A 24,593-nucleotide genomic window follows, 5' to 3' on the forward strand; every position below is an offset into this window, starting at 1 on the left:
ACAGGGCATGCTTGCATTTGGGAGTACAAAGATATAGGAACTGTATCATTCCCATAACTCAGCCTGCAAGGATGACTGTAAGTATTATACAGAATAGCCTCCACCGACTTCTCTCCATAAGGCAGAAAGTTTTTGAGCTTTGAGTTTTTTTTGCTTTGCTGCATTTCCTCCCCACCCCATCCTCCCTATCAGTTCAGTTCAGTCGCTCAGTCGTGTCCGACTCTTTTCGATCCCATGAATCGCAGCACGATAGAAGTGTGCTAAACTACATACAGAAACTAGAAAAATAGATGGACTGCACATGCACACAAAAAACCCACTTCAGAAAACTAATTCTGCCTTTGTTCCCGTCACATTTTTCTTCTTACTGAGCATCTCTAATATACATGTCATTTAATCTTCATGACACCTTGAGAATTATTATCTCAAATATGAGAGGTGGGAAAAGTGAGAGTGAAAGTCGCTCAGTCGTGTCCGACTCTTTGTGACCCAAGGACTATACAGTCCATGCAATTCTCCAGGCCAGAACACTGGAGTGGGTAGCCTTTCCCTTCTCCAGGGGATCTTCCCAACTCAGGAATCAAACCAGGGTCTCCTGCATCGCAGGCAGATTCTTTACCAACTAAGCTATAAGGGAAACAAGTGAAGTTTATTAGAGGGTGACTTGCTCTCTGTTAGCAGATGAGGAACCTGAATTCTAACCCAGAATGCTAACCCTGACCTTCTGACCACATGAAAGTAAATACTTTGAAATTTAGTGTATAAGTACACAAGCTGGAATCAAGTTTGCCGGGAGAAATATCAATATCCTCAGATATGCAGATGACACCACCCTTATGGCAGAAAGTGAAGAGGATCTAAAAAGCCTCTTGATGAAAGTGAAAGAGGAGAGTGAAAAAGTTGGCTTAAAGCTCAACATTCAGAAAACGAAGATCATGGCATCTGGTCCCATCACTTCCTGGCAGATAGATGGGGAAACAGTGGAAACAGTGTCAGACTTTATTGTTTGGGGCTCCAAAATCAGTGCAGATGGTGACTGCAGCCATGAAATTAAAAGACGCTTACTCCTTGGAAGGAAAGTTATGACCAACCTAGACAGCATATTTAAAAGCAGAGATATTACTTTGCCAACAAAGGTGCGTCTAGTCAAGGCTATGGTTTTTCCAGTGGTCATGTATGGATGTGAGAGTTGGACTGTGGAGAAAGCTGAGTGCCAAAGAATTGATGCTTTTGAACTGTGGTGTTGGAGAAGACTCTTGAGAGTCCCTTGGACTGCAAGGACATCCAACCAGTCCATCCTAAAGGAGACCAGTCCTGGGTGTTCATTGGAAGGACTGATGCTGAAGCTGAAACTCCAATACTTTGACCACCTCATGCGAAGAGCTGACTCACTGGAAAAGACTGTGATGCTGGGAGGGATTAGGGGCGGGAGGAGAAGGGGACGACTGAGGATGAGATGGCTGGATGGCATCACCGACTTGATGCACATGAGTTTGGGGGAACTCCAGGAGTTGGTGATGGACAGGGAGGCCTGGCGTGCTGCGATTCATGGGGTCGCAAAGAATCGGACACAACTGAGTGACTGAACTGAACTGAACGCTTAAATCATGGGTGATGGTGGTGGTGGTTTAGTTGCTGAGCCGTGTCCAACTCTTGCAACCCCATGGACTGTAGCCTGCCAGGCTCCTCTTGTCCATGGGATTCTCCAGGCAAGAATGCTGGAGTGGGTTGCTGTTTCCTTCTCCATGTAAATCATGGATTTATTCTACTTTAAAAGGAATACAGTTTCTTTGTTTTAGAAACACCAATGACCTGGAAGGAGACCTACCAGTCAGTCCCCAGAAATACAGCTGAATTGTGAGGCTTTTTCTTCTTGTCAGTACTCTACTTTCATAATGGTTCCTTATCTAAAAGCAGAGAGGACCTGACTCCTTCCTCTGAAGTCAAGAACGTGTCTCCATGCACACAACTGCAGTCTCTCCTTAGCTCAGTCAATATTTATATTCATCGTAATATTTAACGGGACCTATGATTTACTACTTGGTAAACTCGCCTTTATGAACAAGTAGTTAACTGCATCACACGTAAGTGATATAAGCAGTTAAAGGTGTTCAGGATCGACATTGAAGGAGACCAGTCCCTTAGCTTGTAAACATGAGCTGATAACTCCTGGGGTCAGAGACAAAAATCTCACTTCCTTTCACCATATCAACTTTAAAGGAGCCTGGAGTTTTGGTGAAAGCGTAGTGTCTTTGTTCCCACAGTCTTTGAGTAGTGCTGTGGGTGAGAAAGCCCATAGTAAATGGTTTGTAACAGAGCTGAATGCTAAAACGTTCACAAGGTTCCTTAGTTATCGTTTCTTCTAGTTAGTCCTATCTGCAAAGCATGTATGTGACTTAAGACCAAACCTCAGTTTTAAGGGAAAATTACCCTTTATGGCTTTATTTATTCCACAGTCACCACTGCCCACATTACATTGATCGTTCACAAAAGGGAACTTTGAGACCATACAACTGTTTTGTAAAGAGTAAAGTATAATAAGCAAGGTACTAGGGTGGATGAATAATAATCATAAGTACTGTGATAACCACCTGGCTTGTTTTCTGAGACACTGATAATTATCTGGTTAAATTTATTTTTTAATGGAATATAGTTGAATTATGATGTCAATTGCTGTACAGCAAAGTAAGGCAATGATACACGTGTATACATTTAGATTCTTTTTCATACTCTTCCATTATGGCTTATCACACGATACTGAACACAGTTCCCTGTGCTATTCAGCAGGGCCTTGTTGTTATCCATTCTATATGTAGCCGTTTGCGTCTGCTAACCCCGGCCTCCTATTCCATCGCTCTCCCGCCTCTCTCCCCCTTGGCAGCCCTTAGTCTGTCTTGTATGTCCCTGGTTCTATTTCTGTTTAATAGATAGACTCATTTGTGTCATATTTTAGATTCCACATATAAGTGACACCATATGATATTTGTCTGTTTTTTCTGACTAACTTCCCTTAGTATGATAAGTTCTAGTTGAATCCATGACCACATGACTTTTTTTTCCCTTTTTCTAACACCAAAGCATTTTTTTGGGGGGCACAGCCAGTTAAGAATGTTGTGCCATTTCCAGGTGAACAGCCAAGGGACTCAGCCATACGTGTGTATGTATCCATTCTCCCCAGACCCCCTTCCCATTCAGACTGGCACGTAACATTGAGCAGAGTTCCACGAGCTATACAGTAGGTCTTCGTTTGTTATCTGTTGTAAATACAGCAGTGTGTACATGACCTTCCCAAAGTCCCTAACTCTCCCTTCCCCCCGGCAACCATTAAGGTCATTTTCTAAGTCTGTGAGTCTCTTTCTGTTTTATAAGTTTATTTGTATCATTTCTTTTTAGATTCCACATAGAAGGGATGTTCATATGATATTTCTCCTTTTCTGTCTGACTTAGCTCACTCAGTATGACATTCTCTAGGGATGACCACCTGACTTTTTAATCTGTAATGATTCTAGTTAATATTTAGGTAGCAACCACTATGTGTTGGGCATGGTGCAGCATGCTTTAATACCTCAGTCCGAGTAATACTTCTTTTTAATAGTAAAGATGATATGCCATCTGTGCATGTAAATAGTTCTTTTGCTTTCTATGGAAATGAACTCATCGCAACTTGCTGTTATTAGCAAGAGTTTTGTATTGTTTGATTTTTGCTAGGCTTGATGTTTCTCCCTAGTAATACATTTTATGTGGCAAATCGATGGGAAAAAAGCGTATATACCCTGAACAATAGTTTACAAATAGAAACACACAGGCACCTAAAAGATGCCTGAAAATTTTCTTTATATTTGGACTCTTGGCATATTATACAAAAAATGGAGGGCTGAGATATTGAGAGATACTTGAGTGCCTTCTGAATGATAAAAATTTATGTTCAGTATAATTTAAGCTTTAAATGTATTTTGATGTATTCAGTTTATTTTGATTTTTATCAGTTAAAATGGTAAACTTAGCTAACTCTGTTATTTAAAACACTTATTAACCTGGTCATCACCTTTTTTTTTTAATTTTTGGAATTGGTATTTTCTAGTCCTATCAACTAGAGTGTTCAACAGAGAAGACAACCTGGTTGGGAGTTCAGACCCCTGGCTTGAGAGTTAGGTAATGAGGACTCAAGACTGGCTGTTGACAACTCTTTATGGGAGAATTTCCTTGGGCAAGTCAAGTCACTTCTCCCAGGGCGAGTTTCCTTATCTCTGAATTGAAAGCCTCAGCCTGGAGTACCAAAGTTCATGGCAGTCCAGAGTGTATACACTTTGCATGTTGAAATTATTACAAAAAGACCAGAGACCTAGTGACCTCCAAAAGCACTTTACACTTCTCTTATTATGAAAGATTTAAAAAAAATATTCAACAAACAATGAATGAATTCTTTCCATTTACTTATTACTAAATTAAGCTGACAGTTTCATTAGTTACTGATGGCTCTCATTTGGCTTGGGGGTCAGGGTTGCTAGATAAAATATAGGACACTCAGTTACATTCACCTGTCCCATGCAATTTAGGGCATATTTTAAAAGTATGTATTGTCTGAAATTCACATGTAGCTGGGTATCCTGTATTTCCATTTGCTAAATCTGGCAATTTAGTGGACCAGACAGGGTGAGGAGAGGGGAGCAAAACTAAATTGAAGGAAAACTGACAGAAGCATTTTTGGAATTATCCAGTTGTGAATTTACAAATAAACAGAAGGAGATATAAATGAATTAGTCAAGTAGCATTTCACAAAGTTTATTTTGTTGGACCAACCCTAAATGAAACTCTGTTAAAAAGGGAAATAGTCCTTTCTTTATAAATGTTAAAGTAAGTTGGAGAACTACTTTATATTTTATCTTCTCCTTAAGGGAAGTTATTTTTCTTATTGCAAGACTTCCCAGGACATTTATAGGTGAAAGTTAGTTGTGCCTTTCTCAGAGGGAAATGCTCTCTGTTGAGCTGCCTGTGCTTATTTAACCAGGATCTCTTCTTGTGGTCCTAGAATACTATCAACAATCCACAGTGTTCTTGAACACACTTGTGAACATCACAGTTAATAAAACCACAACAGTGTACTGCATGGGTCAGTCATTCCAAACGGCACGGAGGCTTCTTCCTGATTGGGTAGACATGTGGGTCACTGTGGTCAATTATTCAAGGAGTAACCGTCCTGGGTTACTCCAAACCATAGATAATTGCCAACTATCATTACACAGCACAAATGCATTCATTTAAAATGCCAGTTTGGTATATACCAGCAATACTGATTACAAAACACTGTAATTAGTTAATGTAGCTTGGTGGCAGCTGACCCAGTATTAGTAAGCATTTTCTTCATCTAAATTTGTTATCTATAACTTGTTAGTGACAGATACTCTAAATCGTCCAGTGTTTGATTGCAAAGAAAACAGAAACCCATGTCTACACTGAGCTTATTGGTTGTTTGCAAAGGAATGTGACTATTTTGAAAATTAATATGTACTATGATAGTTGATGAGTTAAACTGTTTTTGTTTAAACATGTTATTAAATTCATAGCCATTTTTAGGCATTAATTTTGATCAATTAACACATTGAAGTAACTATCTTGGGAGTCTACAGATTTTCAGTTGGACTTCATCTGTTAGTAGGCTGATAATCCTCTTCTGAGTGACTACAACTGTTCCCAAACAATTAGGTGTAATGGTGTAAGCACCACTAAGCCTTAGGGGTCAACTCACATGCGCTCTTTCTCCCATCCTAAAAACTAACCTGAATCAAAGGCTAATTAATAGTGAGAATACTAAAAAAGCAGGTCTACAGAATATGTAGCGTGGTGTGGGGAGGGAACCCAAGATTTCAGAATAATCTCACACTTTGCAGTCTATTTCTGGAAACCTCAAAGAGTATTAACAACTTTTCCACTGGTAATAATAATAACAACAATTACAACATGTGCTGAATGTTCCCTCCACTGACACACTCTGTAGAGTGCTTCTGCAAGCTTTCTCATATCATGTCAGCTTCGTGGCAACCCTGTGAGATACTATTGTCCTCTCCATTGTACATATGGGAAAGCCAAGGAATAGAGAGTTAAGTCATTTGTGTAAGATCATATCCTTAGGACGGGGAGTTCAAGGACTAAAATTCTAAGTCTAAATTCAAATCCAAATTCATAACCACTATATAATACCGCTGCAAAGGGGAAGGACTTCCTGTGAGCAGACATCACTTGTGAGTGTATTTTCTCTGCCAGGACAGACACAGACCCCACCATTAATCAGATTATAAAGTCAGTAATTAGGTCCTCAGAACATGTGGTTAAAAGCACAAGAAGGCTAATGCCAAATTTAGGGAGGTGGGAAAGTCAAGCACCTCTAAATGAAGAAATCATAGGGAACTTGACTTGATACCATTTTTGTAAGATTCAAGTTGAAGCCGCAAATATTTCAGTTTTAAGCACCGTGTGTTAGAAAGAACACTGATATGACTGTAAATTTTCTGAAGATTTGTCCACTATATAATAACAATTATTTCCCTCAGAAATCAAAGTTTCTGAGCTAGTCTCTTGCAAAAGAAACCCAAAGGGTTTTAGTTTTAAAAGGGTTTGGGAACTTGATATTATATAGGTCGGAGGAGCTAAATTTTTTCTTTTTATTTGATGAGTAAGCATAACTGACACCCTGGAATGTGAAGTCAAGTGGGCCTTAGAAAGCATCACTATGAACAAAGCTAGTGGAGGTGATGGAATTCCAGTGGAGCTCTTTCAAATCCTGAAAGATGATGCTGTGAAAGTGCTGCACTCAATATGCTAGCAAATTTGGAAAACTCAGCAGTGGTCATAGGACTGGAAAAGGTCAGTTTTCATTCCAATCCGAGAGAAAGGCAATGCCAAAGAATGCTCAAACTACCGCACAATTGCACTCATCTCACACACTAGTAAAGTAATGCTCAAAATTCTCCAAGCCAGGCTTCAGCAATACATGAACCGTGAACTTCCAGATGTTCAAGCTGGTTTTAGAAAAGGCAGAGGAACCAGAGATCAAATTACCAACATCCACTGGATCATGGAAAAAGCAAGAGAGTTCCAGAAAAACATCTATTTCTGTTTTATTGACTATGTCAAAGCCTTTGACTGTGTGGATCACAATAAACTGTGGAAAATTATGAAAGAGATGGGAATACAGACCACCTGACCTGCCTATTGAGAAATCTGTATGCAGGTCAGGAAGCAACAGTTAGAACTGGACATAGAACAACAGACTGGTTCCAAAGAGGAAAAGGAGTACGTCAAGGCTGTATATTGTCACCCTGCTTATTTAACTGATATGCAGAGTACATCATGAGAAACACTGGACTGGAAGAAGCACAAGCTGGAATCAAGATTGCCGGGAGAAATATCAATCACCTCAGATATGCAGATGACACCACCCTTATGGCAGAAAGTGAAGAGGAACTAAAAAGCCTTTTGATGAAAGAGGAGAGTAAGAAAGTTGGCTTAAAGCTCAACATTCGGAAAACGAAGATCATAGCATCTGGTCCCATTAGTTCATGGGAAATAGATGGGGAAACAGTGGAAACAGTGTCAGACTTTATTTTTTGGGGCTCCAAAATCACTGCAGATGGTGACTGCAGCCATGAAATTAAAAGATGCTTACTCCTTGGAAGGAAAGTTATGACCAACATAGATAGCGTATTGAGAAGCAGAGATATTACTTTGCCAACAAAGGTCAGTCTAGTCAAGGCTATGGTTTTTCCAGTGGTCATGAATGGATGTGAGAGGTGGACTGTGAAGAAGGCTGAGCACCGAAGAATTGATGCTTTTGAACTGTGGTGTTGGAGAAGACTCTTGAGAGTCCCTTGAACTGCAAGGAGATCCAACCAGTCCATTCTAAAGGAGATCAGTCCTGGGTGTTCTTTGGAAAGAATGATGCTGAGGCTGAAACTCCAGTACTTTGGCCACCTCATGGGAAGAGTTGACTCATTGGAAAAGACTCTGATGCTGGGAGGGATTGGGGGCAGGAGGAAAAGGGTACGAATACGACAGAGGATGAGTTGGCTGGATGGCGTCACCGACTCGATGGACGTGAGTCTGAGTGAACTCCAGGAGTTGCTGATGGACAGGGAGGCCTGGTGTGCTGTGATTCATGGGGTCACAAAGAGTCGGACATGACTGAGCAACTGAACTGAAGCATAACTGGATTAAAAGGTTGTGTAGATACAAACTTCTAAAGTAAAAAAAAAAAAAAAACTCAAGATGAATCATCAACAGGAAAGAGTAAGAATTTATAATAAAAGTGACTTCATTTTTAAAATTAATGTGGTAACATCTTCACAGTGGTAGTATGTTAATTTGGTGGTCCCCGATGAACCACACTTCTCTGCCTGGGGGAGGTCCCTCCTGGAAGAGGCTGGCCTTGTGACCTGTATTAGCCAATAGAATGTGGTTGAAGAGAAGCTGTACCTGTTCTGGGCCCAAGTCTTAAAAAACCTTAGCAGCTTCTGCTTGTGTACTTAGAAGGAAAGTACTTAGAATGTACAAAGTTGGACTATACTGGGACTGCCATTCTTAAAAGAAGCCTAACCTAGCCATGTGGAGAGTTCTCATGGATAAATAGCTAGGCCCTAGAAGACAGCGTCAGGAGAAGGCAATGGCACCCCACTCCAGTACTCTTGCCTGGAAGATCCCATGGACGGAGGAGCCTGGTAGGCTGCAGTCCATGGGGTCGCTAAGAGTTGGACACGACTGAGCGACTTCACTTTTCACTTTCATGCATTGGAGAAGGAAATGGCAACCCACTCCGGTGTTCTTGCCTGGAGAATCCCAGGGACAGGGGAGCCTGGTGGGCTGCTGTCTGGGGGGTCGCACAGAGTCGGACACGACTGAAGCGACTTAGCAGCAGGAGCAGCAGAAGACAGCGTCAGCTAAGCTCTCAGCTGACAGCCAGCAGAGAATTGCCAGCCAGCTGAATGAAGCCATCTTGGAAGTGGATTCTTCATCACCAGCTGAACAACCTCCCAAACATGGAGGGGTCTCCACAGAGCCCTGCCTAAGCTGCAGCACTGGGAGCAAATAAGTGAGACAGTTGTTTTAAGCCTCCAAGTTTTGAGCTAAATTTTTTGGGGGAGCATGCTGCATGGCATCTGAGATCTTAGCTTCCCAACCAGGGATCCCTGCCACAAACTGAACCCTGGGCCCCCTTCAGTGGAAGAAGGGAGTCTTATATAGTGACTACCAGGGAAATTCCATTGAATTAATTTTTAATGTAACAATACATTGACATAATTATACCAGATCTTTTCCATTTCTCCCAAAATTGTTTTGGAGGGGACATACGTTGATTTGATTATTGGTTTTGTAAAATGGTAACAACTTTACCATGTTCTATTCTTTCCCTTGCCCCAACTGTGTGTTGAAGGAAGCATTCATTCTTTCAGCGTTTGCCAAGTATTCCTGTTGATTGTTAGGCCCTGGGTACCCAAAGATGAGAAGTGACTCAGAAAAGCACTTAGCCTAATGGAGGAGACAAACACTCACTCACAGGATTGGTTTTGTGTGTTAGAATGATGTGTGCCTAGCGCAATACCAACATAGAGAAGGGATCAACATCTTTCAGTGACTGTGGAGGGCTCAGAATTTTCTAGCAAGTGTCCTACAAGGAATGGCATTTGTGTTAAGCATTGAAAGATGAAAGGAATTCTCCCAGGTAGAGAAAGAGCAGTCTGGAGGAGTCCTTCTGTGCTTAGGAAAGAACGTTAGCAAAATTCAGACAGTGTTAAGGAATGTGATAGTTTAAGTAACTAAGCATAGTCTTATGTAGCCATGGTGCAAGGTGGAGTAACGAAGGTTACCTGCCTGTCCAAGCAGTCGGAAGCCTTGAAGGCCATTCTCCTCAGCATGGCTTGAGGACAAGGTAAAGCCATCTTAACAATTTTAAAAAATTGTACTTAAATGAAGTACAATTAACACGCAGCAAGAGGTCTTAACATCCTAAGTTCAGTGAATTTTAATGTATGTAAATATCTATGTGACCACCGCTTGGACCAAGGTCGGGCCAGCATAATATGACAAAACATGACAAGGGTGTCATGAGCATAGACCCATATATCCTGAACGAAGTATTAGCAAATCCAGCAACTTAACAAAGGATGATACATCAAGACCAAATGATCAGGAATGCAAGGTTGGTTTACTGTTTAAAACTCAATAATGTAACCTACATTAGCAGAATAGCAAACCATATCTAATAGATGCAGATAAGACAAATGATGAAATTTAACACTCTTTCGTGACTGAAATTCCATCTGAGTATTTAAAGCAAGGAAAAGACCTGTCCAGATCTGTGCTGTTCAGAGTTGAAGGCTCTTTGTGAAGCAGTCAGGGTTCTCAGTCCTGGAACAGGGTGCTACGGTATGACTTTCTCTAGGAAAAGTTTTCAGGGATATAGGAGAAAGTGAAATCCACAGACATCCAGCTCTACCACTGGAGGAACCGTGCCAAATGCTGACTTTAAGTGAGCAATAAGTTAACTCCAGACCTCTTTAACAGCTATGTAGACAAGGAAGGACTCTGACAGAGTCCATTAAAAATGTGATTGCTCTATACATCCCAGGCAGCAGTGCTAATGGATATTGCTTACATGTCTGAACCTGGCTGTTCTGTGCCACAATAGGAATGAAACAAGATAAAAAGCTGAGTAGCTCAGGCCTATAGTGATGGCTCCTGGCAATAAAGGTAACAGGTAGAAACCTGAATCCTAGTTTTGTCTGCCACTACCCAGCTGTGTGCCCTTTGGAAAGACAGATTACCTCTCTGGGCTTGTGGTTTCTGCATCTGTGAAATAAGTGGATTAGACTTGATGGGTCTCAGTGTGAATCAGATCTGGATTTCAGTCCTAGCTCCAGCTTTACCATCTGTGTGACCTGTGCCTCATTTTCTCCATCTGTATAATGGACAGAAACCTCAATGTGTTTCTCTGAATATTAAATAAGATCATGTAAGTGGAACACTGAACACATTCACTGTACATACCGAATACAAAATAAAGATAGATGTTGTTAATGTTCTAAGAATTAGCTATTAGATTCTAAAATGCCGTGATGATTAACAGACTGGAAATACTAATTTTTTTCTGACAGGGAGATTGGTAAGTGTTGTGGAAAGCTTTGAAATTCTGCATGTCCCGCCCATCACAGGTAGGGTACTGTAAAAAGCTTGGGTAATTTTAGCAGAAAGGAGAACAGAAGGATAGATACTCTTTCATGATTTAATCTTGGTAATGTACCAGTGATTTCATTACCATGTGTAAAAAAACTATGATGACATTTCCTATACTCAGATAAGTACTAAGTGAGAAATCTAATTAAATGATGCGTCCATACAGTTTCCATAGAATGTAATTAATGAGATACCAGAACCCCCTATTGATTATGGTGCTGAATTTAATCAAATAGTATGTTTATGTAAGTAATCCAAACAGAGTCTGATGTCTACAGTCAGGCATGTGACTTTCACCGGTTGTAAATAAGCTGTTCAGAGGACAAAGTACCCTGCTTAGAGAACAGGACATTTAATGATCTGCATTTGTAACATAACATATTGTATCAAATAAAGGACTGCTTTTTTCCGAAAGTCATATTCACAGAATCTTTCTGAGTTTGAACTATTCAGTTAGACCAAATATTCAAACTGGACATACTCATGAGAGAGCTTTATGTGATGTTAGTATTCTGGACCATGTCCCCATCGTCCATCAGACACTTTCTTATTTATGGGCGGTCGCAGCCCACGTCATGAAGAATTTCCAGTGACTACAGCGGGACTGCGTGCTCTGTGGCCTCCTGGGAAGGGCTGGAAGCTTAGCTACCCCCAACTCCCCACCTCTAATACCTTTGAAATTATTATTATTGCCTTGGGAAGATGCGGTCTTCATCATGGCCGCAGTGTTGAGAGTCAGATGGTGGAGTCTGTATTTATACAGTATAGTTGCTTTATAATATTATGTTAGTTTTTTACTGTACAGCAAAGTAAATCAGCTGTATGTATACATATATCCCCTCTTTTTTTGGGGTATTTCCTTCCCATTTAGGTCACCACGGAGCACTGAGTTCCCTGAGCTCTATAGAAGTCTTATTAGTTATCTGTTTTATATATATCAGTGGTGTATATATGTCAAGCCCAATCTCCCAGTTCATAACCCCCAGAAGTGCTTTTAATAAAGCTGTAAATTCTAAGTCAGATAGGTATTACAGTGCTATTAAATGTAATGGTTGTTTATATTTTTAAAGGAGGTGGCCATTTTTTTCTCTTCCTGAGACCCAGTGCTAGGACTGTCCTGAGTAGAAACTTTCAAAATGAGCCACGTGGTTGAAAACATCTGCTGATGAATTATATGCAGTTAGTGATCTCTGCAGCTCTTGTTGGAACTGATATTAAAATCACCTATCTCTGACCTTCAAAATAACCCTTCTCAACAGAAAAAGAGGCACTTTTCTATAACAGATAATATATCAAAATATGCGCAACTGGTTATATTTTCCTTTTAAATATAAGAACACAGAAGTGGTAGGGGATAGAAGAATGATTAACATTTAACAGCAGACATTTCATAATTTCATAGGCTTATCTCAATCCACAAATGCAAAACAAAGTCAGGAGGCCAAATTGGCTTTTAAACATACTCTTTCTACAAACACTGTTTTCTACCCTTCAGGGGAAATTTCCACATCCTCAGGAAGAAGCAAATTACATAGTGTATTTTTTTCCCCTCATAAAATATCTAGTGTAAATGTCTAGGTCTTTTGCAATCCTAATTTTCTGTTTTGTTCTAAGGAAGCTTTCCACTTGACAAATACTTAGATGCTTATCTGTCCTTTGATACAGATTTAATATTATTCTTTGTAGCCCTGGAAATAACCAATGGCTTGGTCCATTATGGCCAAATAGAAATAATTTAAAAAACACTATGGTTTCTGGTCCATTTGTAACAATTTTGTCCCCTTCCTGGCTTGGTCCTGGCATCCTGAGCATAACCTATATGCTGACAATACTATGATTCTGTTACTTGACCTCTGCAGGGCAGTATCACTTAAACTGCCCACCAATTTCTGTGTATTTAAACAAATACATCATTCCTAATCTAGGATTGGACCATCATAAATGGCTAGTTAGACCGTCAGGCATATCGTTAGGATTGGAAGTCTGTTTTCTAATGTCTCAAGGTCTTTGATTGTAGTGCAGACCATGGATACAAATGTGATGGCAGAAGTCCCCCAGAAAGTATTGCAAATACATGTAGTTTTCAGCCAAAGCAGCCTGTGTAAACAAGCAACCACATAAACCACACTATTTGGCTTGAATGGCAGGAATGTCCTCAGCCACTCACTGTCATACAGGTAGACCGTTTTTTGTTACCCACTGCTCCATACAAAAAAACCCAAATGGCTCAGCAAATATTTACTGAATTACAATTCTGGCATTTGTTAATCTTTTTCTTTACACACATCTTGCTCCCAGTTTTATAAAATGAAAGTGAATAGAGAGGTTTAATTAGCAAATAATCCAAATACAATTAAAAAAAAAGATTGTTATCTTCCAGAAGATAAATTCACAAGCATGACAAGAGGCTTTTAGGGCAGTCTTACAAAAAGGCTCTTTTGAAAGCTGCACCCTTTGCATAAAAATGTCTATGAGCAGAATAAAATATTTAAACAAGCAGCATTAACTAAAAAAGAAAACCTCAGCATTAGAAAAACACACACTCAGGCTCTCCTTTCCCATTTAGGTAGCTTCAGGTGGTTGGTCATCACCTTTTAAATAGAAAGTTATGGGCTCTGTTGGACCAGGCAAGGTGTTCATACGCATTCAAAAGAAATCCATGTGTCAGAGAAGCAGATTCTTATGGCACATTGCTGCTAGCTGGGTATACTCCTGTGTTGTCCTTCTCTGGATAATGTGATTGAGCATCACTTTCTTAATTATAAGCTCCTTATAGGAGTTTCTTTGTTCCACACACTGCCAAATGCAATACCTAATAGGTGACTCCTGAATGAATGGATGGATGGATGGATAGGCATTCAGTAATAACTCTGGACTGTTTCAAACCAGCTGAAAGAAAAAAACTTTGATTTCTTTGCCTTGGCCCAATTTATTTTTCCTCCAACTGTCTCGTGCCCTTCTCTACTCCAAAAATGCATGAAAAATGCATAAAAAGGACCAACTAGGGTGTGTGTGTGTGTGTGTGTATGTGTGAAGTAATACAAACATAAAATACAATCTTCATATAATGTACTTTCAGTCTCTTTAAAAGTATACTTCATGCAGGTCCTTTTGTAGTATTTAATGCTTTTACTAGTTAGGTATTCAGAAATAGACATACCACTGCCAGCTTGCATACAGCAGGTAGGTCAGTGGAAGATGATTACGAGACTGGAGTGGAGGTTATCACCAGAGGCTGAGAGAGAAAATCCTTTCCTGTGTTTTGGGCCACCGCTGCCCTCTAGGGGACACATGGAAAATAAGCAAAGTCTCCAACCTGCTAGAAAGTTAAGACCTTGGAAAATCATTTGCTGCCTCACTTTTATTAAGGAAAGCTTAATGAAAAGCTAATTAAAATTACTTCAAGGATAGCTGTATAATCCCCCCCCCAAATCTTTACATCACATGCTCTTTTATGGTCACCCAATTTAGAGTCCCTCTCGGCTGATAAAAGGTTTTGTATTTTGTCTATACTGATGTTCCTGTGGAATTTTAAACCTGTTTTTTCTTGCCCTGTTAAGGAACAGCTGCTTATTATGACTAACATGTTAGTCACTGTTTATACTTTCAGCTTTCGGTGTTCCAGAAACCTGCAACCCTGGCTCCTTCCGTCTTTTTTCACAAAGTCAGTGTGTATGGAGGAAAATGTGCAAACATTTCCAAAGTTGCCAAATTGATCCTTATTTCTAGACAAAAGAAGTGTCACTGATTTGAAGACCAAAAAATCAGCTTGTGATTTCCACATGGGAGATATAACTTAAAGTACCCCTGGGTCCTTCAACCGTCTCGATATAAAGCTTGAAAAATTAGGGACAGTATCTTTTGTAATCCTACTTTATAAGCAGAAAGTAATATACTTTCACTTCCAACTCTTAAAGGAGAATTTAAATAATACTAAATGAGGTTTTTTGGAAGTGGATATTCTTGAGAAAATTTCATGAGTTTTGGATGATATTGTGAAAGAGCCACTTACATAACATCTGTTTGTTCATCCATTTAACATTTGTTGAGTATTCCATTACTCAAAAGACACTATCTTAGGAGGCGTATAAAGAAACTTACCATTCTGTAGAACAGAACTGTATGACAGTAACACATTTTGTCCTGTATTAGATTTGACTTTGTTCAACAAATAAAAAATATCAAGATGCTTATGTTTTATGTATCTTATCTACTAGACTTCAAGTATCTAGAGAAAAGGGAATTTATTTTGCTCATGTTTGTATCACCAGTATCTTGGATGATTTAATTTCTCAAGCCTAATAGTAGTCCTTTAAGTGTGTGTTTTTGTTCCCAGTTTCTGGGTAAATTATTCAGCAGTTTATAAGCTAGAATGTAATTGAGATTTAAACCCAAGTGTGTCTGATCATTGATATTATGATATTTCCATGCTTATATGCCTAGCATAGTGCCTGCACATTGTAGGTGTTCAAAAATATTTGAATAAGAATTAGTTGGTGTGGTTTTCCTAAGTAGTATATTCTTTGCTTCCATTTTGGTGTATCAGGTGCTTCAAACAGTGTTTGGTACATAATAGGGCCTCAAAATTGTTGAATGAATGAATATAGATTTATTAGGAAGTCTCTTTTCAGTATTTTTCCATTACCTTAATTCTTACAGTATATCCACAATGGTAGAATAATGTTTTAAGACTAAATGAAACGAATGTTTTATGAAATATGTGTTGATGGTGTCTCTAACGAACTGTCCTGGAATTCATTTTCAGCTGAACTCAGGACATCAGATAGGTCATTGATGTACCTTCTTGGCAATTTCATTGTACAAAGATTTGAGGAAATGAATGGGGGAGCTGATATTTAAAAAAAAATGAATCAAGTTAATTAATCAAGTTAGAATCAAGTTCTAACTCATAGGAAATAATAAGAATCTTAAAGAACAATAGAAATAAGAGTTTTAAAAACTGATGGGGATAAAAATTCTGAAAAAAATCAGAGAAATATGGTAAATTTATGAGACCAGATTTTTAAAAATTCAGGGGACAGATTAGAAGAACTCTATAGCATAAAAATTTCAAAGGGAAAATATCTTGAAAAGATTGAAAAGGTTGCAAATATTCTAAACAAACCCCAAAGCTCTTAATGTCAGTTTTTATGGTATTAGGATTATGAGTAATTTCTTAAAAATTTTACCTTTCCACATTTTTAACTTGTCTATGAGATGGTTTTCAGGTAAACAGAGAAGCTCCGATTATATTATCTAAAAAATAAAACAAAAGTCACTTTAAAACAAGCAGTTTCTACCATATACAGTTGCACATCATTCTGATGTGGTTTTTATATGACATTCTTTCCAGTGTCTCTGCATCTCTACTTTAAATAATCCATTTATTGCTTTGTTCATTAAGCATCTGTTTACTGAGAAACTCGCAAACAGCAGCAGTGTTCCAGGCCCTGGGACACAGATGTGGACCAAAGCACATCCTTGTTCATATAGGGCTGATATTCTAGTAGGGGAGAAAGAAAACAAATTAAGCACATCTTTAATTCTAGGCTGCAGTCAGGCTTTTAAGAAAAATAAAGCATGGTAAGAGGAGACAGAGCAACGTGGTGTCATAGCTTCAGATGTGCTGATTAGGGAAGTCAGTTCCTCTGAGAAGGGAACAACTAGTGATGGGAGGCTGGAACGCTAAGAAGTGGATTGGGGAAGATTCCGGTGATGAGCCGTGCAGGCGAGGGAGTGATCGATACAAAAGAAAACCCCCAAATGATCTGAGGTCAATTAAAAAAAAAACTCAGGACACACACGTTGCTCTTTAAGTTCAAGGAGCAGAATGTTCCAGTAAAAGATGAACCCGCAGCTTAGAGGGGATGGTTATGTGGATAGATGAGAAAGAGAACAGACTTGTGAGATTTCTGTTTTCTTTGTTTGTAACTTTGAAATGGAAATGACAGACTACACTGTTGCTAAGAGGGAAAAGATGAGCAAAGAGAATGTAAGAGAATGTATTCTAGATGCCTTCAAGGGTTGTCACTGGTGGGAACTTTGTCCCACTTTTTCTTCATCCCTTAGAAATGATGGCAATCTTGGGGCAAAGAAATAATGTTGGCATTCCTATAATTCTTTCGAATTATCTCAGTGGCCAGGGTTTTATTGAAATATGAGATTTGGCCGTCATCATCTACTGCTTTGTCTTTAGAAGCTGTTTCTCCTGAAAATCTCTTTTCCTTCTGGCTTAAATTTCAGGGGCTGATGAAGGGAGAAGTGCAGGTTAGATTATGCTAGCAGAAGAGGGGCCAGGTTCTGAGAGAATTCGGCCCTAGAGGGGAAAAGGAGGGAACAGAGGGACTCCAGTTGTGGGGGCACAGAAAGGGGGGCCCTCAAGGGACTGAGCTGGAGACCTCTCTCCCTTTCTCTTCCTCCATATCCCGAATCACCTTCTTCTCAGGTTCCTTCAGGCCCTCACACTTCTGCTCTCCCTCCTTCGCACCAAACAATTCAAATTTGGCTCCATCTGAGTCCCAGCAGGAAAACTAGTGGCCGATTATGTCTCCAGGTGAATTTCCAGGAAATGCCATCTACAGCCACAAGAAGGAAACTCAGAAGGGTGTTCAGCAGGTGTGGCATGTGGTCGGATGGAGGTGTGGCACGTGGTTGGATGGGTGTGTGTGTGGTGTGTTGTGTGTGTGTGTGTGTGTGTGGTGTGGTGGTGGTGTGTGTGTGGTGTGGTGGTGTGTGTGTGTGTGTGTCACTTCAGTCATGTCTGACTCTTTGTGAACCCATGGACCATAGCCTGCCAGGCTCCTCTATCCATGGAATTCTCCAGGCAAGAATACTGGAGTGGGTAGCCATTTCCTTCTCCAGGGGATCTTCCTGACCCAGGGATTGAACCCCGGTCTCCTGCATTCTAGGCGAATTCTTTACTGTCTGAGCCACCAGGGAAGCCCTTAGGAATTTTAAGTGTCACTTAGGAATTTCACTTAGGGATGTCAAGTGTCACTCAGATATAAGTGCCACAAAAGCAAATTCAATATTAACAGAAAGGCAGTTCTTGGAATAAAGCTATTGCTAATTGTGTTTTATCCTGTGTGGATGAGATTATACCCCATGTTTGTTGTTGTTCAGTTTCCCAGTCATGTCCAAATCTTTGCGACCCCATGGACTACAGCACTCCAGGCCTCTCTGTCCCTCACCATCTCCTGAAGTTTGCCCAAGTTCATGTCCATTGCATTGGTCATGCCATCCAGCCATCTCATCCTCTGATGCCCTCTTCTTCTGCCCTCAATCTTTCCCAGCATCAGGGTTTTTTTTTCCAGTGAGTCAGCTATTTGCATAAGATGGCCAAAGTACTGGAGTTTCAGCTTCAGCATCAGTCCTTCCAATGAGTATTCAAGGTTGATTTTGCTTAAGATTGACTGGTTTGATCTCCTTGCTATGCAAGGACTCTGTTTCATTTCTCAAAATAAAGCAAAACTGGAATGTGTGCAGAGGAAAGTGACTAGGGCACTGAAGGAAGGAAACCCAAGAGAATGAGGAAGCATTAGAAAGGAGCTTGTCAGGGTATTGGAGGGGAAGTAAACATTTCATTAGTGCCAACGGTTACATCTAGGACCAGTAAGGGGGAAATTTGATGAGTATCAACTAGAACTGCCTGAAGCTGGGAAGCCAAGAGATTCCTATCACCAGTGGTTTTTGAATGTCACTTGAGTCATCAGAAGAGTGTAAAATAGTCATTCATGACCTTTAAGGTCCCCCTTAACCTTGGGAGTCTTTAGTGCTAGAGTTGTTTACTAACCATTTGTTAGACAATCACCTTAATGTACCTTGTTTGGGTCACTTTTCAGCTGTAGTCTTAGGGGCTGTGCCAATCGAGTAATAGAGACCTTATAAGCCCTCCTGCCATCCCAAGGTGAAAGCCCTGGAGAGTAGGCTACGGGACTTCACACATTTTTAGCCATCTCAGTTCTGATGTCAGCAAGGAGGGAATTGGCAAACTGAGACAAGTGCTTGATTGACACGTCTAAGGCCAACTAGGTAAAACCACCACCTGGAAACCAAATCTCAGTGTGGTTTCTAGGTGTTATCCGGCAGAGGGATCACTCAAGGCTATGGATTGTGGTCTGTCATTTAGCAGAATGTCATTGTGATCAGTGACCCTTTGCCTCTTATAGTTAATAACAATCTTTATCTTAGTGCTATAATAAAGAAAAGTCATAGGTTTTGTTGGTCCGGTCATGCTCATTGCATAGAAGATGCTGCCTAGTTTCAGGTACAGTGCGGTCTAGTTGATGTGAGTGGTAGACACAGCTTGTATTTGGCACAACCAAATGCTATCCTCTTTAGGTATATAAACCCACTATTCCATCCACAAGCTAAGAATTTATTCAACAGACAACAAATATTAATGATAACATATTTTTCTTTTAGTGCATTGTATAAAATATATGCTAATCAATACAATTCAGACCCATATTGAATATTAATTCTACATTTCATGGATCTTGGTAATTAAGTTCAGTGCTGCACATTTACCCTAGAAACTAGTAAAATTTTGATAAAAGTAATTTACTGTAAAGTTTTTAATCATTGTTGACCCTAGTATAATTCTTTTTGCACTGATAGCACACAAAATAGAAAAGCTACCAAGCAACGAGTTAAATATTTTCTAACAGTACTAAGCTCAGAAAAGAGCTTACTTAGCCTTTTATTTTCTGCTTGCTTTACATTTACATTTGTGTCACAATACAAATAGGGCTTTCACCGTTCAAGATTAATGCTGTGGTTTTCTCTGTTCATTCTGTATCATCCAAACTGCAGTTGGACCAAGCAACACAAAAAATAATCTGTCAAGAGCTGAATAACTCATTGTAAAAATATTCATGGACACACAAAGTCAATATCCAAAAAAAAAAGAAAATTCCCAGAATATATGAGGAACTTTGTATTTTGGTAAAACTTCAAAGAACTGTTGTGATGAGTCAATGAAAATCTTGTAAAGCCCGTTCAGAGATTAGCTCAGGGTAGCTAGTTTGTACAGAACAGTCTTTTTTGTCCTTTGCTCTCTCTTTTTCAATTGAGGTATATTTAATTTACAATATTATATTAGTTTCAAGTGTACAGCATACTGATTCAGTATCTTTGCAGATTATACTCCATTATGGAATATTACAACATAATGAGTATAATGCCCCTGTGCTGTAAATATATTCCTGTAGCTTCAGTTCAGTTCAGTTCAGTCGCTCAGTCGTGTCTGACTCTTTGAGACCCCATGGACCACAACACGCCAGGCCTCCTTGTCCATCACCAACTCCCGGAGTTTACCCAAACTCACGTTCACTGAGTCGGTGATGCCATCCAACTATCTCATCCTCTGTCATCCCCTTCTCCTCCTGCCTTCAATCTTTCCGAGCGTCAGGGTCTTTTCAAATGAGTCAGCTGTTCTCATCAGATGGTCAAAGTATTGGAGTTTCAGCTTCAACATCAGTCCTTCCAATGAACACCCAGGACTGATCTCCTTTAGGATGGACTGGTTGGATTTCCTTGCAGTCCAAGGGACTCTCAAGTCTCTTCCCACACCACAGTTCAAAAGCATCAATTCTTTGGTGCTCACCTTTCTTTATAGTCCAACTCTCATATCCATACATGACCACTGGAAAAACCATAGCCTTGACTAGACTGACCTTTGTTGACAAAGTAATGTCTCTGCTTTTTAATATGCTGTCTAGGTTGGTCATAACTTTTCTCCCAAGGAGTAATCGTCTTTTAATTTCATGGCTGCAATCATCATCTGCAGTGATTTTAGAGCCCGCAAACAATAAAGTCTGCCACTGTTTCCACTGTTTCCCCATCTATTTACCCTGAAGTAATGGGACCGGATGCCATGATCTTAGTTTTATGAATGCTGAGCTTTAAGTCAGCTTTTTCACTCTCCTCTTTCACTTTCATCAAGAGGCTCTTTAGCTCCTCTTCACTTTCTGCCATAAAGATGATATCATCCACATATCTGAGGTTATTGATATTTCTCCCGGCAATCTTGATTCCAGCTTGTGCTTCATCCAGCCCAGCATTTCTCATGATGTACTCTGCATATAAGTTAAATAATCAGGGTGACCATATACAGCCTTGACCTACTCCTTGCCCTATGTGGAACTAGTCTGTTGTTCCATGTCCAGTTCTAACTATTGCTTCCTGACCTGCACACAGATTTCCCAAGAGGCAGGTCAGGTGTTCTGGTATTCCCATCTCTTTCAGAATTTTTCACAGTTTATTGTGATCCACACAGTCAAAGGCTTTGGCATAGTCAATAAGGCAGAAATAGATGTTTTCCTGGAACTCTCTTGCTTTTTCAATGATCCAGCAGATGTTGGCAATTTGATCTCTGGTTCCTCTGCCTTTTCCAAAACCAGCTTGAACATCAGGAAGTTCATGGTTCACATACTGCTGAAACCTGGCTTGGAGAATTTGGAACATTACTAATGTGTGAGATGAGTACAATTGTGCGGTAGTTTGAGCATTCTTTGTCATTGCCTTTCTTTGGGATTGGAATGAAAAGTGACTTTTCCAGTCCTGTGGCCACTGCTGAGTTTTCCAAATTTGCTGGCATATTGAGTGCAGCACTTTCACAGCATCATCTTTTAGGATTTTAAATAACTCAACTGGAATTCCATCACCTCCACTAGCTTTGCTCATAGTGATGCTTCCTAAGGCCCACTTGTCTTCACATTCCATGATGTCTGGCTCTAGGTGAGTGACCACACCATTGTGATTATCTGGGTTATGAAGATCTTTTTTGTACAGTTCTTCTGTGTATTCTTGCCACCTCTTCTTAATATCTTGTGCTTCTGTTAGGTCCCTACCATTTCTGTCCTTTATTGAGCCCATCTTTGCATGAAGTGTTCCCTTGGTATCTCTAATTTTCTTGAAGAGATCTCTCATCTTTCCCATTCTGTTGTTTTCCTCTATTTCTTTGCATTGATCGGTGAGGAAGGCTTTCTTATCTCTCCTTGCTATTCTTTGGAACTCTGCATTCAAATGGGTATATCTTTTCTTTTCTCCTTTGCTTTTCATTTCTCTTCACAGCTATTTGTAAGGCCTCCTCAGACAGCCATTTTGCTTTTTTGTATTTCTTTTTCTTGGGGATGGTCTTGCTCCCTGTCTCCTGTACAATGTCATGAACCACGAACCTCCATCCATAGTTCATCAGGCACTCTGTCTATCAGACCTAGTCCCTTAATCTATTCCTCACTTCCACTGTATAATCAGAAGGGATTTGATTTAGGTCATACCTGAATGGTCTAGTGGTTTTCCCTACTTTCTTCAATTTAAGTCTGAATTTGGCAATAAAGAGTTCATGGTCTGAGGCACACTCTGCTCCCAGTCTTATTTTTGCTGACTGTATAGAGCTTCTCCATTTTTAGCTGCAAAGAATATAATTAATATGATTTTGGTGTTGGCAATCTGGTGATGTCCATGTATAGAGTCTCTTGTTGTGTTGTTGGAAGAGGGTGTTTGCTATGACCAGTGCGTTCTCTTGGAAAAACTCTATTAGCCTTTGCCCTGCTTCATTCTGTACTCCAAGGCCAAATTTGCCTGTTACTCCAGTTATTTCTTGATCCCCTACTTTTGCATTCCAGTCCCCTATAATGAAAGGGCATCTTTTTTGGGTGTTAGTTCTAACAGGTCTTGTAAGTCTTCATAGAACCATTCAACTTCAGCTTCTTCAGCATTACTGGTTTGGGCATAGACTTGGATTACCGTGATATAGAATGGTTTGCCTTGGGAACAGAGATCATTCTGTTGTTTTTGAGATTGCATCCAAGTACTGCATTTTAGACTGTTTTGTTGACCATGATGGCTACTCCATTTCTTCTGAGGGATTCCTGCCCACAGTAGTAGATATAATGGTCATCTGAGTTAAATTCACCCATTCCAGGCCATTTTCTCTCTGTGGCACAATGGATAGCACATTGGACTTCCTGTCCGCCTGGGTGTGGTTATTCAAAGGTTGTGGTTTCGAGTCCCACCAGAGTCGAATTTTGACGTCTTCTCCTTCACTTCCTGTAGCTTATTTACGCTATTTTATTATTGGGAGGTTAGGATTGACATATACACACTACCATGTGTAAAATAGATAGCTAGTGGGAACCTGCTCTAATGTACAGGAAGCTCAGCTCTGGTACTTAACGGAATGGTCTTACCATCATCATTGTTAGTCATAATCATGTAACAATAACAGTGGCATCTGAATCCAGAGTCAACCACGTCATCCATCTGATATGGGAAGAGGTCTGTTTTTAACTATTCATCGGTAGGAATTATTTTCAAAGTTTTCTACTGGTTCAAAAATAGCTGCTTACAAAGTAACAAAAACTAATAACCTAATTGTTGTGCTTCCAAGTAGCATCATTGGCTTAGAGCATAAAACCACTAGTGGTGGATTAAATGGCAGGCTCAAGGACTGCTTAATCTAACTGCTGCTAATCTTCACCAAATAGCCTTGTCAGATGTAATTTGCTCTGTGGCAACGCTGCTCAGAAGGTAGCCGTGGAAGTAAAATGTCCAGAGATGTTCACAAAGCTCTCTTGTTTAAACTGAAACCATTGCCATGGTGTCAAGGATGATTTTTAGGTTTAGCCGAGCAGAGTTCATGAATCCTTTAACCATTTATAGGAATAAATGTTTCTCATGCAGAGAAACAAAGGGAAAAGTCAAGAAATAAATTGCATATCATTACATAGTATGTCTGCTAATTTTTCTTTTATGACTTTCTTTGGGTTTAATGATTCAGTATGGGCTGCCTCGAATATAAATGTAAGCAATTATTAAGGAAATGACTTCCAAGGAAACAGGCAGACTCTTTCTTCCATTAAAAGGTTTTCATCTGTTAAACACTCCCATGTTTCAGGGCAGATTAGATTTTAGTGTTCAGAGGAGATGAAGTGCCGGAAGCTAAGATGATCACAAAATCACAAGGCTGGGGGATCAACAAGAGGTCATTTAGCTCATCTTCCTGTCTCCATTCAAAATAGCATCCAGGGAAGAACATGATTCACTCTCTTCTATTTATTTATTGATATCTTTTGGCCGCACCGCACGGCATGTGGAATCTCAGTTCACTGACCAGGGATTGAACCTGTGCCCCCTGTAGAGGAAGCATGGCGTCTTAACCGCTGGACCACCAGGAAAGTCTCTGTTTACCATTTTTTTTTGAAGCTTAGCCCTCTTTTTGAAATAGCTCTTTTTTGTTTCTTTTTGTTTTTTAATGAGTGTTTCATTTCTGAAGGAATTCTGAAAAAATGATTTGGGGGTTGAATCCTAGAAACACTGGGGCTAAAATGAGGGAAGCACCCTTTGGGTCTTCTGTTTAAAAGAAA

General features: G+C 39.9%; 1 protein-coding gene across 23 annotated transcripts in view; it reads right to left on the reverse strand.

Annotated features, from left to right (window-relative positions):
* RHOBTB1 (Rho related BTB domain containing 1) overlaps positions 1 to 24,593 on the reverse strand; it is a 141,154-nt gene that overhangs the window by 85,493 nt on the left and 31,068 nt on the right. For 12 of the 23 annotated variants that reach the window (XM_060406488.1, XM_060406479.1, XM_060406490.1 and 9 more), the window contains one exon: positions 16,413 to 16,479. The exons of the other annotated variants lie outside the window; for them this stretch is intronic. The gene's annotated coding sequence lies outside the window, so the exon portion shown is untranslated. The remainder of the gene's footprint in view (positions 1 to 16,412; positions 16,480 to 24,593) is intronic. 23 annotated transcript variants of the gene reach the window in all.

The sequence above is a fragment of the Ovis aries genome, chromosome 25 (genome assembly GCF_016772045.2).
Source record: "Ovis aries strain OAR_USU_Benz2616 breed Rambouillet chromosome 25, ARS-UI_Ramb_v3.0, whole genome shotgun sequence".
NCBI classification, from domain to species: Eukaryota; Metazoa; Chordata; class Mammalia; order Artiodactyla; family Bovidae; genus Ovis; species Ovis aries.